Genomic DNA, 15,704 nt, shown 5'->3' with positions numbered 1-15,704 from the left:
TTATGCACACGATGTTCTCCCACTCCCACCTCCCATTCTTACCTGGTTCTATATATACCTAGAAACTTGTCAGTCCTTCTTCAAAGACTAGCTCAAATGTTCCCACTTCTGTAAAACCCTTCTTGACCCAGTCCTAATCTTGTGCTAATTTAGTCACTTCTTTACCACTTCGTAGTACTTAGTTTTGTGGAATAAGGTTTCTTTCTAATGATCAACTGAAAAATTCACTTTTACGTCTCTATAAACAGTGTTTGCTATAAAACAGTTGCTCACTAATCATTTAGACAATAAAGAGCAATTCAATATTCTCCTGGTATCAAAGGATAGTATTCCAAACAAAGATTGGTCTAAAGTTATACAAATTCCTGTCGTTCCCGTTTAAAAACAAACTTTAACTTCATTAAATACCAAAAAATGAAGTTAATTACCCACCCCAACCAGAAAAGGATTTAAAAGTGGTTTGTTAAAAATTACAGAAATGATAGGCCTCACGGCGAGGCCAAAAAAAAAAAAAAAAACCATTACAGAAATGATGTCTTGCTTTCAGAATTCCAATCACAAGCGTACTGCTGCAACTTAATGAGCAACACTCAGTAGAAATCCTTTTCTCCATCTGCAAAGTAAGGATAATTTCTTCATACATCCAGGGAATGCTGTCTTGCAATAATCAATTGATGGCTGAGAATAATTATGTTACTAAAGCTAACTGAGTTTCAGCCAATGATGCTGGGACAACTTGACAGCCCTCTGCAAAAGAATAAATTTGGATCCCTATCTCATACTAAATACAAAACTTAACTCAAAATTATCAAAGACCTAAATGTAAGAGCTAAGAACTGTAAAATTCTTAGAAGAAATGCAAATCTTCTTGACCTTGGATTACACAATGGCTTCTTAGAGATGACACCAAAAGCACAAGTGACAAAAGAAAACAGATAAATTGGACATCAAAATTAAAATCTTTTGCGTTTCAAAGTACACCATCAATAAAGAGATAACCTACAGAACAGGAGAAAGTATTTGCAAGTCATCTGACTTGTATCCAGAATATATAAAAAACTCTCACAAAAAAAAAAAAAAAAAAAAAAAAAACTCTCACAACTCAACAATAAAAAGACAAATAACCCAACTGAAAAATGGGCAAAGGATTGGAGTAGACATTCTCTAAAGATACACAAACGACCAGTAAGCACATGAAAAGATACTCGATACCACCAGCCATTAGGGAATAAAAACTAGGAGATTCCACTTCACTAAGACAGCTATAATAAAAAAGACAGACAATAACAAGTGTTGATGAGGATGTAGAGAAATGGAACCCTCATACATTGCTGGTATAAATGCAAAAATGGTACAACCACTTTAGAAAACAGTCACAAAGTTCCTCAAAGGTTAAACACAGAGTTACCATATGAACCGGCAATTCCATCCTAGGTATCAATATATACCCCCCAAAAAATGAAAACTTATGTCCACACACAAGTTTGTACACAAATGCTCACAGCAGCATATTTCATAAAAAGCCAAAAAGTGGAAACTACTCAAATGCCCATCAATCAATGAATAGATAAATACAAACAAAATGTGGTATGTACCCATACATGGAATATTATTCAGCCATAAAAAGGAATGAAGTACTGATACATGATACAAGATGGATAAACCCTGAAAACGATAAGTGAAGTGAACAAAGCCAGATACCAAAGGTCATATAAAGTTCCAAAGAGCAAAACTTGAATTTTCACGCACTGACAACTATTTACATAGCATTTATATTGCATTAGGTATTATAAGTAATATAGATATGATTTAAAGTATACAGGAGGTTGTGTGTAGGTTATATGCAAATATTTTGCCATTTTATATGAGGGAATTGAGTACCCCTGGATTTGGGGATCCAAGAGGGATCCTGGAACCAATCCCCCACAGATACCAAAGGACGACTATATTGTTTGATTCCATTTATATGAAATGTACAGAACAGGTAAATCCATAAAGACAGAAGCAGATTACTTGTTGCCAGGAACTGGGGCAAAGAGGGAATGACTGCTAATGGGTACAAGGTCTATTTTGGGGGTGATGAACATGTTCTGAATAGTGGTGATGGTTACATAACTTTGTAAATACACTAAAAACCAATGAATTCCATACTTTAAAAGGGTGAATTTTTTGTTTTATGAACTAAACCTCAATTAAGCTGTTATTGTTAAAAAAAAATTTTTAAAGACGGAGATATATGCAACTGATTTCCAACAATGCCTCATCCACTCGAATATTTTTTATTTATGTAAATTCAATCCACATAAAAATCTGACTTGCCAAACTGTACAAAATAAAAAGCCAAAAGTGTGAGGGGCTTCCCTGGTGGCGCAGTGGTTGAGAGTCTGTCTGCCGATGCAGGGGACACGGGTTCGTGCCCCGGTCCGGGAAGATCCCACATGCCGCGGAGCAGCTGGGCCCGAGCCTGTGCATCCAGGCCCTGTGCTCCACAAGGGGTGAGGCCACAACAGTGAGAGGCCCGCGTTCCGCAAAAAAAAAAATAAAGGAAATTAGTTTTTTCATTACTAAAAAGTTCAATTCACTAGGCACCTGAAAAATAAATTTTATGTTCCTGACCAACCTCCACTTTAAAATTCAAACTAATGACTCTTTTCAAAAATTTAATCTTAACCAAAATACCACCCTCCCAGAGAGCAAAGAATGAATGCTTACTGATCCAGATTTCTCAAGTGGTGAAATTACTGATGTAATTCTGTGAAAGTCCCTTTTACAAATGCAAGTAGCCTAAGTAAAAATGCTTAGTATTTCTGGAAAGTTAACAGATTAATTTTAGCTTCAATTATGCTAAAAAGGTTTCTGAAGCTTAAAAAAAAGTTTTTATGTAAACTAGTTTCTAAAAACCAGTCAATTTCAGGGGAAAAAACATATTTTGATGAACTGGAGGAAGAACACAAGTTTCCACAAAGATGCAGTGGATAAATCAAGATGATTTACTGCTAGGAGACTATGTACCATAAAACATCAGGCCTCTCACTCACACATACAACACAAGAGGAACGTACACACCTGTTTTCCAACTACATCGGCAACCACCCATGTGCTACATAATTACACGTAATTATCCTTGGGATACAAAAATACTATGGATGGGCTTGTTTGTGTTTCTTCCAACAGTGTTGACAGGTAGCAGTGAATCACACATTCTCCTGAGTCTCATCTGCCTCATGATCAATGACACATGCTGCCAACATCTGAGGTTAAGGATGCAAACTGGGACTGCAGATTACTGTCTAATGCCCATGATGCTAAATGTTACCTATGTACAAATATGGAATGACAACAGTGCCACTGGTGCCAAACTCAAACCAAAGTAACCGCCCCGAACTCAAATCTGAAGTAAACTACAGATCTGTAGTACTCATACCATTATCAAAATGTTGAGCATCCTCTACAGAAAGAGAACCATGCTGATAATAGATATAAACATACTGGCCAAAAAAAACTTTTTAGAGACAGCCATGGTTTCAAATATTTTGTCTCATTAAATCATCAAAGCCCGGGCTTCCCTGGTGGCACAGTGGTTAAGAATCCGCCTGCCAATGCAGGGGACACGGGTTCGAGCCCTGGTACGGGAAGATCCCACATGCCACGGAGCAACTAAGCCCGTGTGCCACAACTACTGAGCCTGCGCTCTAGAGCCCGCGAGCCGCAACTACTAAGCCCGCGTGCCACAACTACTGAAGCCCACACGCCTATAGCCCGTGCTCCGCAACAAGAGAAGCCACCACAATGAGAAGCCCGCGCACCGCAACAAAGAGTAGCCCCCGCTCGCCACAACTAGAAAGCCTGGGCGCAGCAACGAAGACCCAACGCAGCCAAAAATAAATAAATAAAATAAAAATTTTTTTAAAAACCCATCAAAGTCCAACTTTGAAATCAGCAACTCCAATACTCAGAGGAGTACAAACTTCATATTCTAGAACAACTCTATAACCGAAATACTTTGTCAACGTATTCATATTTTCAGTGCTTAATATATGGTCTCCACAGATACATGGTTTAGGATTCATACCCACTCCTCAAAGGTCTTAAAAATCTAACTGGGAAGCCGAATAAAGACATAAAAAGATAAACTGAAATCCAGGCTAGCATATGCTAAGGAAAAAAAAAAAGAAGAAGAAAACAGTCCCACACAGGAGAGGTATGAATAGATAGATCCCTTGGGGTTGAACTAGTCAAAAAGGCTTCTCAAGAGACTGGGCCCAGAGTAAAGGGAGTATCCGTGAATACAAGCAGAAAAGAGTTTCAAACAGAAAGAAAGGCACAAAGAAAGGCCAAGAGGAGGGACTTCACAGGAACAACAAACAAGTTAGTTTGGCTGGAACTAAAGATTCACAAAGGGAAGAAATGAGTTAAGACTGAAGAATGGATCAGGGCCAGATTACAGAGAAACCTGAAAACCACACCAAGGAGCTTAACCTTACTTTGCATGTAACAAGGAGAGTTCCGGAACTTTTTATGTTGTGATGTGAGAAGGTGAGTGTTAAAATGTGCAAGGTATTATTTACCCAAGGCATTAGCGGAGCACAAATAGTCCAGGTGAAACACATCACTGGGAGAAAACGTATTCAAAGCCCAGGTGCAAAAGCTTATTATTGGGGAAGGAGGGAAGTGAGCAGCAATGCTCAAATAATAACACTGAACCAAGTTAAATAAAAAGCTACAGTGGTCTACTTTTGCAGCTCCCATTTATTTAAAGCCTCCATCTACTATAAAAGCGATATAAGTATAAAGCACATTGAAGAGCTCTCACTATATCAGTTACACACAGGAGGCAATTTACCTCAAATATCCTACATCTGTATCATGAGTTCCAAAACTATGCTAATCCTCTGACTTTAAATGCCATATGCCAAACCCTCACCAGCATACAGAGCTGGATCAAGGCCATAAGCTACCATGAATGAGCTCATCATACTAACCCAAGCACATTTCAAGAGTAAATAAATGGGTGTCTCAATGTTCTGAAGCATTAACAAAAGGTGTTGAAACATCAACAGAAATAAAAATCCCTCATGACATTCAAATAATATCCTCCCCAAAGATTAAAATGTGCCATTACTGCCCTCTCAGTCCCCCTGACAGCCTATAAAAACAATGTTATGAAACTTTAGTATAAGAAGGTGACTGCATATCATAAGATCCAGAAATCAAGGGGGAATCAGGATTCTAGATTTCTTTACAACTTCCTCATTTAATTAATAATATTAATAACCAGGAGGAGAGATCCAGCTTAATTTTTCACAAACCTAGTTTAATGACTTTCCTAAGACCCCTGGCACAAGCCAAGATCAATATTCCTTATGGTTTCCCCTGGCTTATAGTTTGAATACTGAGTCATCCACGTTTGATCAAAACATGGGTACCCTTGAGGTCGCACAAGTGATAAAGAAATCAACTAAAAAAAGAGACTTTAGAAAAAACACTCATTATATAACGTTTCCATGAGGTAAAGATTTCTCTTCAACTGTACATTAAATTTATTGACAACAACATAACAGATCATACGGTGAGCAAACAGACCAAAATATTGGATAGAGGGGACGGCGTTTAACCTCATAGCCTACGGAGTTATGGAATCAATTGACTGAAATACCAAATTCTCAGCCAGAGTTTCAAAACACCAGTGTTATCTCAAAGATAATGGGCCGGTTCAAACTTCCAGGCTGAACCTAAACTGCTGGTCCCTTGTGCTTAACGCAAGTATTCATTACAGTCCTTTTGTCTGTGAAACGACCCACACCAAACCACAGCGGAGAAAATAATAGAGAGTTTCACGGAACCATCGTTATCGCGAGCGAAAGAGCCAGACGATCTTGCCACGAGTTCCAGCTCCTCCTCCCCAGCCCACCCCCATCGCCCCCCATCTTTCTAGGACAGAAAAGGCAACAACGGAAGGCCACCGCGGGAGGCGAAGAGGAAGCGGCCAAGGGACCGAAGTTTGGGGCCCAGTACCAACTTGTGGCGATGGACCCAAGTATTTAGGGCCTACCGCAGAGCGCGAGCGCAACCCCACTCCCCAGCCCGTAGGTGGCAGGAAAAGAAGTCGGGGGGAAGGGGGGTCATCTGGCGGAAGAGAGGTGGCAAGGCAGGCGGCGCGTCCAGCCGCGGCTGATCCATGGTCGGTAAACAAGCCGAGCGGACCCACCCTCCCACAGCCCCGGGCCTGTCCCCGCATCAGGAAAGCCCAAGATGGAAGCGCGGAGAGGCCAGACCTTGCCGCCTCCCCTCTCCTCGCCTGCGACGCCTACCCGGGGGTCGCTGGCGGACGGCCCGGGAGACCCAGCGGCCTGGGCGCCATCAGGGAGCGAGGGGCCCGGGCAGGCCGCGGCGGAGCCGCGAGGGGCCTGCAGCGGGGCGCCCTCCCGGGGCCCGGTTACCTGGCGGCGGCGGTGGCTCTTCCTCCAGCTCCTGCTCCTCCTCCCCGTCCGACGCTCGGCGCCCGGCTGCAGCGGCGGCGGCAGCGACTCCCCGAGCAGCCCGCGGCGACGAGCCGAGTCCGGCCCCTCTCCGCCTCCCTCCGCGCTGCCGCCCGCCCCGCTGCTGCCGCCTCCGCCCTCTCCCCTCAGTCAGGACATGGTGACCGCGGGCCCGCGCGCGACTCCCGCTGCCGGAGGCGGGGGCAGAGGGGCGGAAAGCAGGCACGGAGGCGGGGGGACACAGGGGGGGAGGGGGAGAGAGGAGGGGGGGCGGCCTCGGGAGCAGCGGGCTCCTAATGGCGGCGGTGAGGGGCCCCGGAGCCAAAAAAACCCCACGGCAAGCAGCACAACGTCAAGGCCAGACCCCGCCGCTCGTCGCCGTGTCATTGGCCCCGAGGCCGCCAGCGGCGCAGCCAATGGCCTGCCGCCTCTTTCCGGGCGCAGAAGGCGGGCCGCGGAAGGGGGACGTCACGCCGGCGCCCGGCCCCGATTGTGAGGCGGCGGCGCGCGCCGGCCCCCGGGTCCCGCCCCCTGTGCGGCGGCCGGTTGGCTGGGACTGCGGGACTTCGGCGACGTGCGGGGCACGCCGGGAGGCGACGGCGCGGCGTGCGCGGGGCGCGGGGACGCAGCCGGGGCGGCCGGGAGGACGTTCTTGTGGCTGCCCAGCTCCTAGTGCCCGGTCTCGGTTGCTCCTACAGCCGACTTCTAAGTCAACTCCCAAGTCTCACCAAGTGAACTACTTAGTGACAGATTCTGCATCACTTTTTCTTATACAGCTTCAAACTCTTGATGAGACACCAGGGAAGATAAATGTTTAGGTTGAGACAATTTCATTTTCATATATCTTTTTTTTACAATGTCTTTTTTTATTCCTGTCTTCGAGGCAGCTATCCATTTATATTTGTGAATGTGTAAATTTATAATGTATGTATTACCTAAGTACATGCACATATTCATGATGAAAAGCCATAGAGTTGTATGCCAATTTTATCTCAATAAAATTAATTTTTAAAAAAGTCATGGATACTTTGCTTTTCGCTCTCTTTTACTACTTCCTAGCTCTAGTATCGGGTAAACCTAATTTTCTAATGGTTTGCTTTTACTGTAAATTGTAAATGTAAGGGAGATATTAAATTATAGCCATGGGGGGGAAAAATTGCCGGGAGAAGTACATGAGCCAAAGTTCCAAAGAGAATATGTTATATGGTGATGTTTAGTAGATTTCTTTTTTTAATGTAAATATTGCCAAGTAGTCTAAATCATTTACCCAATTACTAAAACCCCATGAGTATGTCATATTTTTCAGGCTGGAGAGCTTTGCTTTTCTCAATGAGACTTTGCCTTGCATTTTTCATACTTCAAATTTTATTTCAAGAATTCGAATGACTGTAAAAACACAGAGTCTTTAAAAGTTGTAAACTTCTTAGCACTGTTTCGGACGCCTCAGCTTCAGCAGAAAGAATGTATTATTCAGAGTTTAACTGGATTTTTAAAACTCGGACGGTGACTTCATTTAGTAAAACTATGCCTGGTATTCTCATAGCTTCACTATGGCCACTGAAGAGAAATACCTGATATAGCTTCCTCTAATCAACAACCTCTTTCCTAATCAGAGGTATATTTGACCCTTGCAGCCATTCCTGTGATGTCGAGAGTTTTAATAACCACCGCCTTCCCGGAGCAACATTATTTGCTCAAGGACTCATCGACAGAGTTTAAACTGCAACAGTCATTTACCTACAAAACTTAACACACATTCTCAAACATATAATTAACACAATTGTAGATAAAATTAAACCACGTTATTATGTAAGAACGAATGGTTCCACCAACATTTCACTTTGAAAATATTTTAAGAGCCTCTGAGAACCTCCAGCTTGCCCTTCCTGAAGCTCACCAGCAAGTTACCAAGAACCACAGAATCAGGTGTTTTTGTTTAGTTTGAGTTGTAATTCATTTTGTTAAGGAAAAGGGATATTGTTTAAGTAAGCTTGTTAACTCTTCATGAAGTTTAGCAAACTTAAAGTCCATGTGTCAAGGAATAACAAGCACACAGAGGTGAGTAAGACACATTCTGTGTTTGTGGGAACTACAGCATAGGAAAGCAGACGAGACAAAAATAACCATAATGACAATAGGAGGTGGAATGTGCTGAGTAAATTCAAACGAAAACCATCTTGTAATTGAGAGGAAGAGCAAATCCAAAAGTGACTCTATGGTAAAGCTGAAAAGGCACTTGTTACCAAGCCAGTGGTTCTCAGCCCGGGCTACACATGAGGAGCTTTTCAAAATATACCTATCTGGGCCCTACCCAGACCTACTGAAACCATCCCCAGGACGAGAGTTTGCGTTGGCTAGGTTTTAAACACACTCCCCAGGTGATTGTAATGTGCAGCCAGATACTGACATTGTCCCAGGCCCGCAGTTTGCAGATGTGTGAACTAATGCCTAGAGATTTTAAGTGACTTACCAACAGTTTGCAGATGTGGAAACTAATGCCTAGAGATTTTAAGTGACTTACCAAAAGCCAGACCATCTAGGTCTAAAATTAGAACACAAAGCTCTTGATTCCCCAGTCAAATCTCCTTCCTAATGCACCACATTTGAGTAAAAAGGATGTCAGCAAATGCAACAGACAGCACTGTCACAAAGAAGGATCTAATTGGTGCTGTTTGGCACAGAGAATAAATTATTCTCCTTACATATATTTCTGAGAAATATTTTATTTGGGAAAAAAGTATCCACTGTTGCAAAAAAAAATGTTATTTTTCTTACAACCCTTTTACTAAAGTGTAGGGACATTATAGTTTTGTTGACAACTAGTTTGTTTGGAGTTTTATTTCAGGTGTTTTTCAAACTACCTAGAGAAGATAAAATTCCATTTTACTTTTCCTGCCTTGCTGTGAAGGTCTTGAATGCCAAACTGTGGCTCTGTACTTAATTCCTTCACTAGTAGAAAGCCATGGAACAGTTCTGAGCAGGCAAGAGCCAGTACTTATACCTTAACCTGGAATACCTGTGGGACAAACCAGGGTAGAACTAGAATCAGGGAAAGAGAAACCAATTAAGAGTCAAGAACCCAAAACCAAAGTAGCTGTGGGAATGGAAAGGAGGGGTCAGAAGTGAAATAGGGTGACCATAGAACTTCAGGGTTTTCCGGTGTCTGAATCTGGGGCAGATGAAAGAATTGAAAGTCAGAATCAAAGCACAGGAGAGGAACTAAATAAGAGGCGATGTTGACCGCTGGACGAGGTATGTTGAGATGCTGGGCTCAGGAGGAGATGTGCAGTAAGCAGGGGGAAATGCTAAAAATTTGATAGGCTGGACCTGGAGATAAACATCAGAGAGTTATCTATGTAGAAGTTGCCACTGAAGCCACAGGAGTGGGATAGAAAAAGAGAAACTCCCAAAGGAAGAGAAAAAGATGGGTCAGAAAGCCAGGAGATGAAAAGGTGTTCTGGAAGCCCAGGGGGTGGTGAGCCTCAAGAACATGGTAACAAACAGTGTCAGATTCCACAGACTTAGGAATTAGAACAGAGAAAAGGTTGCTGGATTTGACAAACAAGAGTCTTAGTGACCTACCAGAGAACAGGTCTCAGTAGGATGGTGGAGACAGAAGCCAGATTCCGAAAGCTGAAGGCATGTGTGGGCTTTGAAGCAGTGATTACAGACCAGTCCAAGGCATTTGGCAAGGAAGGGAAGGCAGGAGATATAAGAATAGACACAGGGAGTAATAGGAATGAGGAAAAGGTTTTGTTTTCTTTTACACACTTTTTAAAATGAGCATATCTGAGCACTTTTATAAACAGAGGAGAGAGGAAGGAGAGGGGAAAAAATAAAGGATTGAAATCCAGGAGGCAGGTAATCCAGAGCGGACTGACGCATCTTAGCTAGCTAAGGGAATGGGAAGGGGGCGATTTCTTTCCCAGAAACAGGAGAAAAGGAAGATGTGAAAAATAGAGTTGCAGAGAAATTCTGATGGGAGAACAGGCGATGGAGTGGACTTCATACCCTTTCTCCTCCTGGGGGAGTCAAGTGCGGGTCACCTGCTAAGGGCTGGGCTGGGAGCTGGAGGATAACAGAGGGACTTTGGGATAAAGGTTGTGGGGAAGCAAACCAAGAAGAGTGAAGAAAGAAAAGCAAAAGGAGTCACTTTTCCCAACATGGTTCAGCAGCCCAGAGTCAGGCCTGGAACAGGGGGGCCAGATGGCAGAGGCAACCTAGAGGCGGACATTTCCAAATCAGGGAAGTTAAAGGCACTTAGCTGAAGGAGATGACGGCAGGTCCAGCTTTCCCAGGGACTGCTGGGGGAATCTGTGCTTTTATGAAGCAAGTTGTACAAAATTGGTGAGCTTCCCTCAAAAGAAAGGCTAGAAACTTCAGTTGTTACGAGAACAAATTCTCAGCTGTATTGCAGAAAATGTCAGTTCTATAAACTACAAAATATCTTCCACTTACTGTACATGATTATACATGATTCCTCTGTGGAAAAACCTCTTTGCAGCAAAAAACGCAATATGATAATGTTGCAGGCTTCCCTGGTGGTGCAGTGGTTAAGAATCCACCTGCCAATGCAGGGGACACAGGTTCGAGGCCTGGTCCGGGAAGATCCCACATGCTGCGGAGCCAGTAAGCCCGTGCGCCACAACTACTGAGCCCACATGCCTAGAGCCTGTGATCCGCAACAAGAGAAGCCACCGCACCGCAATGAAGAGTAGCCCCCGCTCGCTGCAACTAGAGAAAGCCCACGCACAGCAATGAAGACCCAACACAGCCAAAAAAATTAAAAAAATGATAATGTTGCCGATCCATTCTCGTGCCATAAATGCCACTGTTTTGTGGAATATAGGATCCTCCCGTGACCCCCATTGAGGCCAACCCAACCGCAAACCTGCCTGGGACAAAATCTCACGGAAGGGCAAAGTATGGGTGTTAAGGCGTCAGACAGAATACAGCTTGCTTGACTTACCCAAGTCCTGGTCTGTTCTAGGACAGTCTTGCCTGGATGGGTAAGAATTTATGCTCATAGTAACAAGATCATATAGATTAAGACATTGTCACAAAACTTCAACAAGATATCCCTATAAAGTAGACTTGCTGAGTTATGAGAGAATTGTTGAAATTCTACTGAGTCTTTTTAAGAAGTTTGGAGACAACAACTATCTGGAATAACCTCATCTGTGTTATTCTCTGGACCCAGACAAGTTTTGTAAGAGGCAACAATATGAGGTGGAAACGACGCGGACTTTGGAGTCAAACAGACCTGAGTTTAAATTCTGCTCTGCCGCATAGCTATCCTCTGAGTCCCAGTTTCCTCGTCTGAGAAAGGTAATATTTCCCTGGCAGTTAACTGAAGATTCACTGAGATAAGAGGTGACGAGCCCTGGCAATAATCATAAGTTGGTTTCCTTGCTTTGCGTTTCACTTAATTCAGATGTTTGTTGAGGAATTATTCTATGTCAGACACTGTGCTAAGTGCTGGCTGTGCAGGGACAAAAAAAAAAAAAGCCTGTCTGTGCATCAGGGGGCTTGCAGTCTAGTGGGGGACAGTACTTAATCTGGGGTCTCCATACCCTCTAGGGGTCTGTGAACTTAGATAGGAAAAAATACGTCTTTATTTCCACTAACTTTTAACTGAAATGTAGCATTTACATCAATTATCAACACAGTCAACAAACCACAGAAGTATTAACAGACCTGGTGGCTTTGGCACCCACAGAAATCACAGATTTATTAGAACACATTACAGTTGTAGCTATCTCAAAATATGGCTTATCTTCATCATGACTACAAAATCATTGTGGCCGTTAGACCTGCCACTAAGTTGTTATTTCATGTGTTATTTTGAAAATACTTAAATGAATATTATAGATTTTTAAATATTTTGAGAACTATATTTCAATTTAATTGGTGTCCTTATAATCTCATTCATTTTATGAACTTAAAAAATTATTCCAAAGCGACCACAACACACACACAAAGATTAAGACCCTAATCTAATTAGTGGAAGGTTGGATTTTGTTCATTTCTCAGGACAAAAAGGCAAATTTCATGTAAGAAAATCAGATTACTAATGTTGCAATACAGAGCACAGGGTAGCAAGTGATGCAATTCCCTTGGAAAGTAGGAATGGGAAATAAGGGTGCGTTTTGCAGGTAAATATGATTAGCTGAGCAAGGAGAGAAGAAAAAAAGAGGCAGGAGGTAGTGGGAAAGATGGGTGACTCAGTGAGAGATAAAATGTCTCAACTAGGAAACCCTGAAAAAGTGAAAAGTAGGGCTGATACCCAGTCAACCCCAAATATTCTTTAAGCCTAACCCCATGTGAACAACCTCAAAAGGGATATTTACTCCATTTATTGTTTTTAATAAATACACCTCTTCCCATTTCAGTGCTGACAAGGTGACACCTCCACTACTACCCCCAACACACGCACATACACCCACACACACATACACAAACTCTCACACACAGGAAAAAAAACATTCTGACCTAGTTTCTAATACTTTACTACATGTCTTATTATATAATGCTCATGGAATTGAAAATATTCTGCCTTTTTGCCAAACACTAAAATGATAAATAACCCACAAAGTTAGGAAGGCCACAATACTTTTCATTCCTTTCCTTCCAGTCATTTCAGAGACACATAGTCTAAAAATATTTCAAAATATTTGAAAGTATTCATGTCATTCAGGTATTTCTCAAGTTAATTAGAGTGATTCATGCAAATGATTTCATTTGCTTCAAAAACAATATGTAAATTCTAACTGTGGACCAAAGACAGTAATCTGTGTGGTAGCTTCAAACCTGGGATAAAACCATTAAGTTCACAATATTTTGTTACCTTCAATGTGGAAGATTTATAGTAGCTATAAATTTATTTTTTTAATTTTTATTTTATTTATTTATTTTTTTATTTCTTTATTTTTGGCTGCATAGGGTCTTCGTTGCTGCGCACGGGCTTTCTCTAGTTGCGGTGAGCAGGGGCTACTCTATGTCGCAGTGCGCGGGCTTCTCATTGTGGTGGCTTCTCTTGTTGCAGAGCACGGGCTCTAGGCGCATGGGCTCAGTAGTTGTGGTGCACGGGCTTAGTTGCTCCGCGGCATGTGAGATCTTCCCGGACCAGGAATCAAACCCGTGTCCCCCGTATTGGCAGGCAGATTCTTAACCACTGCACCACCAGGGAAGTCCCAGGCTATAAATTTAAAACATGCAAACTAAATGTTAAGAGAGGGCTGACCAGACAGAAATGTAGTTTTATGACCAATACAAAATTGTTCAGTTGTTCCACACAAGGAGTAAAGCATGAATTGTGTAACTAATGAACTCATTAGCTGCCAGGATTCATACATTACCTGGAGTTTTAACAGCGTTAGCAATGAACAGAAGGTACCACCTCTGTATTTTAGATATCCTGACTGTGTGATTCACTAGGGTATCCTGAGCACTTAGAATGTCTCTTGACACATACAGGTGCTCAAGAAATATTTATTGAATGCATTAATTAACTTAGCTTTCTTGATTTTATACTTCAGGATCTTTTCAACCATCATTATTCTAGTTCAATAATCTAATGCATTTAAATTTTGTTCAAGAACTTAGAATAGTTTGATACTTCCTTTTGATTCTTTTTCTTTTGGTTTGTAATTTATATATATCTTGTGAAGAATTTTAAATGTCAAGTGTTATAAATGAATGCTGATGAAAATCATATCTAACACATTAACTTTTGCATTTAGCAATCTTTAAAAAGAAAATAAGATGTATTTTATGAAATTTTTCCAAGGATTGATGGGCTTCAGAAGATCCATAGATGCCTTGAAATTGTAAAAGAAAATCCTCTGATGGCTTGTGCTTTTCTGGAGAGAGGGTCTGTAGCTTTCATCAAGTCTCTAAAGGCATTAATCACCCAAAAAGGTTAAAAACCACTGTTTTAGACTATATATTTTTAGACAACAGCAATAATTGGTGTTTTTAGAATCTTTAAATTTTGAAAGCACTTTACTATCCTCTATCTCATTGTATTCTTATCAGTTTTGTCAGGTAGGTGTTACCTCCAATGATTGAAGGGAAAGCCAAGGAACAGAGAAGTTACAGGACTTTCTTTTTAGGAATCAGGACACAGGCTCTCAATGTCAATGTAGCCCAGTGACCCTTTCCCCAGGTTTTTCCATCTGTCTATCTGGGACCCAGAATACACACAACTTACAGATGTTTCTGTTAAAAGATGTGTGGAATAAGCCTAAATATCAATGCCCTCTCTAATTTTATGATTTGTTTTTTCAAGAAGTAGGTCTTTGCTAATAGAATGTATCAGAAGATCACAATTTACTGACCTCATCACACTCACAAAATAAGAGTCATCCATCCCAATTATGGAGAAAAAGAGAAATAGCGTAAGTAACCAACTTGAAGCCAAACTCTTTCGGTGATGAACCTGAAAAAAGACTGTGCTCAAAATGAGTGAATTTCTCACCCCACCTTTTAGGACAGGTGATTAGCATCAGCTTCAGAGCACTTTGTTTCAGGAACTTTGCCTGAGTTCTCTTGAAGTGTTAGAGTCAGCACTCAGGAGGGTAATGGGGTAAGGAAGCAAACAGGTAAGGGAATTAGCAGGCGTCCACGCTCCCTGCAGCACAGGTGGGTCCAGGAAAGAAGATACTGCCGAGATGAGGGCCCACCCGGTACCGCATTCATCTGACCCTGGGCCACGGTGGTAAAACCATCACTTGACAGGCCTCTGGGAGCTCTAGCAAGATGTCAGCAGCCCGGCTTGAGAACTGGTTGAATTGTACATATACCTTGCAAAACTGCATCCTTCCTCTTTTACATTCTGTGAGAATGTAAACAATTTACAACTCTAGTAGTGAAAAACAAACAGCAGGGAGTGCTTAAATAGCCCACAGCCTTGCTGTAAATTCTATTCATGATGAAAACATTTCCAAAAACAAGTCTGAGGCCAAATAACCACTCTCGCCATAGAGGTTGTCATAGGAGGACTTGCATATCAGTGTCCCAGGCAGAAATACATAGCACACACAAACAGGAACATTGCAATTCTTTACACAGGCGTGGGCAGAAGAAAACCAACAAGGATGGCGAAACAGCCCTGAGCTGGCAATAACTGACAGCCATTACCAAATCCTGGAGAGAGAGGAGTTGTTGTAGGGAGGGCCACCTGGCAGGAGCTAGAGAACAAGCCAGAGTAAACATCCTGAGCCC

The 15,704-nt window shown here is 42.2% G+C and overlaps 1 protein-coding gene across 5 annotated transcripts in view; it reads right to left on the bottom strand.

The window, feature by feature from the left end:
• ZRANB1 (zinc finger RANBP2-type containing 1) overlaps positions 1–6,863 on the bottom strand; it is a 68,867-nt gene extending 62,004 nt beyond the window's left edge. For 4 of the 5 annotated variants that reach the window (XM_089898323.1, XM_089898324.1, XM_089898325.1 and 1 more), the window contains exon 1: positions 6,441–6,862. The gene's annotated coding sequence lies outside the window, so the exon portion shown is untranslated. Of the gene's footprint in view, positions 1–6,440 lie in introns of all 5 variants that reach the window. The other variant, XM_089898329.1, reaches the window with a different exon arrangement.
• Positions 6,864–15,704: the final 8,841 nt, after the last annotated feature.

The sequence above is a fragment of the Delphinapterus leucas genome, chromosome 16 (assembly GCF_059928025.1).
Source record: "Delphinapterus leucas isolate spDelLeu-1000000601 "Yukka" chromosome 16, BTC_Dleu_Yukka2, whole genome shotgun sequence".
Taxonomy (NCBI): domain Eukaryota; kingdom Metazoa; phylum Chordata; class Mammalia; order Artiodactyla; family Monodontidae; genus Delphinapterus; species Delphinapterus leucas.
This window is presented reverse-complemented; position numbering and strand designations above follow the sequence as displayed.